The sequence below is a fragment of the Tupaia chinensis genome, unplaced genomic scaffold (assembly GCF_000334495.1).
Source record: "Tupaia chinensis unplaced genomic scaffold, TupChi_1.0 Scaffold140934_1, whole genome shotgun sequence".
Lineage (NCBI taxonomy): Eukaryota > Metazoa > Chordata > Mammalia > Scandentia > Tupaiidae > Tupaia > Tupaia belangeri.
In genome coordinates this window covers 32,754-36,589 of record NW_006200802.1, presented here as the reverse complement: position 1 = coordinate 36,589, position 3,836 = coordinate 32,754, and positions in this window count along the sequence as shown.

The following is a 3,836-nucleotide window of genomic DNA, read 5'->3' as shown; positions in this document are numbered from 1 at the left end:
ACCAGGGCAGACATAAAAGTAGTGATCGTAGCTGCCTGATTTAGTGCCTGGACCTGCGTATCCATACTGCAGCCTGAAGGGATCTTGGATGGACTTAGTCCACAAGTCACCCACGAGGTCACAGAGATCAAATTCTAGGTTGGGAAACCAAGTCCCTAATGGAGTCGTGCGGGTGGTGATGTTAACAAGGTAGTTATCGCCCACACGGGAGATTACCCAAGAAAGGGACAGGGGCTTATGGGGGTTGGCATTACTTATCACAGGCAGAGGCATCAGGAGGAGCAAGACTGCCGCGGCGAATGTGGAGCTTGAGTGGGTGATCTAGTTTTTCCACCTTCCAAGTGGGGTCTGGCAGAGGCACTGGTTTACATGGGAGGCGTGGATCCAAGAAGCGATGTCATCAACCTTTATCGCCATTGGAGTGGTCAGCAGCACCAGGTACGGTCCCTTCCACCGAGGTTCAAGGGTGGCCGCTCTATGTCGTCGGATGAACACTGAATCTCCAACTTGGAACTGGTGAGGCACCTGGGAGTCTCCTGGCTTATAGGACTCTGCAAGTTGGGCCCAAGTTTCTTTTTGGACAAATTCGAGGGCTTTTAATCTAGCATAAAGAGATTGAGAAGCTTGAGAGTGGGAAGAGGAGGGGCATACATTAGTCAAAGGCGGCGAAGGGGTTAAGGCGAAGGGGCCGGGTGTATTTCGCGCGCAGAATAGAGCGAAGGGAAGGAGGACTGTCCAATCTTTTATGCCAGTCTCTAAAGCCAATTTTGTCATGGCCTCTTTTAGAGTTCTATTAATTCTTTCAACCTCTCCTGTGCTTTGGGGTCTATAAGCACAATGCAATTTCCAGTCAGACCCCAGGACCCTGGCCAGTCCCTGGCTAATCTGGGCAACAAAAGTGGGGTCGTTGTCGGACCCAATAACCAATGACACCCCAAATCTTGGGAAGTTTTCTTCTAGGATTATCTTGGCAACTGTCTGAGCAGTCTCTTTTTTAGTGGGGAAGGCTTCGACCCACTCTGAGAATGTATCGATCAGTACTAGCAGATATTTGTAGCCATATTTGCCTGGTTTTATTTCAGTGAAGTTTATTTCCCAGTAACTTCCTGGGCGAATTCCACGAAGCCGCTTTCCTTGTGGTGTTTTGTCTGGGTAGGCTTTAACCAATTGGCAGGGTCTGCATTGGTTTACTATCGTTTCAGCAAGTCTGCGCACGTTTATGACATGGAACGAGGACTGCCGAACTGAGGTAATTAGATGTTTTGAGCCTAGGTGTGTCAACTTATGAAGCTGATCGAGGAAAGCAATTGCTTGTTCTCGAGGTAGGATAGTCTTTCCCTCGACAGTCTTACTACCCTCTCTGGGGTCACGGAGTGAGGTCCCATTTTATTTATTTCCAGTAGGTCTTGTTCGGAATATGAAAGAGTCTCATCAGAGGGACCTGAGTCGATTGCCTCATGTAGTGGTAGTATATTAAGCCCTTGGGCTGCCTGCTTAGCTACCTGATCAGCTTGCCAGTTTCCCTCTGCTACCGAGGTTTCCCTCTGCTACCCGGGATTTGGCCTTTTGATGCCCGGGGCAGTGGATAATAGCTACCTTCTTAGGGAGGTGTATAGCCTCCAGCAATTCCAGGATCTGTTCTTTATGTTTAATATCTTTACCAGCTGAGGTCAGTAAGCCTAGTTGTCTATAGATAGCCCCATGGACATGGGCGGTAGCGAAGGTATACCAGCTATCAGGGTAAATATTTACGACCTTTTCCTCTGCCAGATTGGGCATTGGTAGCAGCTGATCTTGGAGATCCCGTTGGGTTCCAGTTTCTTCCACCAGGACTTCTTGGCAGGTATAGAAGACAGCCCCCTTGGCGGAGGTCTCGGGCAGCAGTGTGGCAGGGTTAAGAGTGACCGAGGGTCCAAACTGGACCCTGTCCTTGTCTAACAAGAGACTCTGGTCATACGAGCATTGAACAGCCATAAGTCAGGGGGCTGCCGGATGATGCTCTCTAAAGTTTGGGGTGCAATGACTAGTAATTTTGTCCCATAGTCAATTTGTCAGAATCTTTTACCAGTGTCACCATGGCCTCTATCGATCTCAGGCAAGCCGGCCATCCCCCAGCCACTGGGTCCAGTTTTTTTGAGAGATAGGCCACTGGTCTTTTCCAAGGCCCTAAAGGTTGCATCAGTAGTACCCCTCGGGCCACCCCCTTTTTTTCATCTACATATAGAGTGAAAAGTTTTGTCACATCAGGCAGGGTCAAAGCCGGGGCTGATAGTAAGGCTTTTTTTATATCATCAAAAGCCCATTGTTGGTCAATGCCCCACTCGAAGGGGGCTCCCTCTTTAGTCAGCGGGTAAAGAGGAGCGGCCATAGCGGCGAACCCTGGTATCCATAGGCAGCAGAATCCTGCCGTCCCCAAGAATTCTTGCACTTGCCGGGCGTGCAAGGAACGGGGATCTGGGTTACAGTCCGCTTCCTGGCTTTGGTGAGCCACCTCTTTCCACCCCGTAAAGTATAGCCCAAGTATGTTACCTCTTGTTGACAGATTTGGGCTTTTTTAGCAGAGGCACGATACCCTAGGTGGGCCAGTTCTTCTAGCAGCAGTCCAGTGCCCTGCTGACACTTTTCTTTGGTTGCTCCTATGAGCAACAAGTCCTCTACATACTGCAGGAGGGTTACCTCAGGGTGGCTGATGCAGAAGTGTGCAAGGTCCTGATGGAGCGCTTCATCAAAAATAGTAGGTGAGTGTCAGAAGCCCTGAGGGAGGCGGGTCCATCTTAATTGTCCTGTGACCAAAGTGTCAGGGTCCCTCCATTCAAAGGCAAATATATTCTGGCTGGAGGGGTGCAGTTGCAGGCAGAAGAAAGCGTCCTTTAAATCTAAGACAGTATACTAGTCCCGTTCTGGAGGAAGAGAACTTAGCAGGTTGTATGGGTTAGGTACCGTGGAATGGATGTCCTGAACCTGCTTATTGACCTCCTGCAAGTCTTGCACAGGACGATAGTCATTTGAGCTGGGTATTTTTACGGGCAGGAAGGGGGTATTCCAAGGTGACTGGCATTTTTCTAGAATACCCAGGTGTAGGAGGCATTGTATGTGAGGCCTGATACCTTCTCAGGCTTCTTTGGTCACAGGATATTGGCGTAGAGCCACAAGGGTAGCTGTAGCTTTTAGTTCTATCAGTATTGGGGGCCTGTTGGTGGCTAACCCCATTCCAGCTGTCTTGGTCCAGGCTTTAGGATATTTTTGCAGCCAAGCATGAAGGGAGCCAGTGTTACTATCTTGACTTTCGAAAAGCCGGTGTTCATCTTGTAAGCTTACAGTTAGGACTAATGTCTGTACATCCGTAGTAACCTTTGGACCCCGTGGGGTAAAATTAATCTGTGCCCCCATTTTGGTAAGTAAGTCTCTCCCAAGGAGGGGTGCCAGACATTCAGGAATGACCAAAAAGGAGTGGGTCACTAGGCCTCTTCCGAGGTCTACTGTTCTGTTGGTGGTCCATGGATACTGCTGATGCCCGGTTGCCCCTATGACCCAAGATTTTTTCTTGGAAAGTGGCCCCGATGGTGCCAGTAACACTGAGTGTTGTTGGGCCCCAGTGTTGACTAAAAAATTAATTGGCTTCCCCTCCACTTTTAGAGTTATCCTAGGCTCAGGGAGGGGCTCTGAGCCCCATCCCCCCTAGTCTGAGTCCTCGTGCAGGGCAAGTACTTCGGCCAGAGGGGGTCGCTGCACTTTGTTTTTCTTGGCCATTTTAGGACAGTCTTTTGCCCAATGTCCTTTTTCTTTGTAATAAGCACACTGGTCCTTGTCTAGTGGGATACGACCAGGCTTTGGTC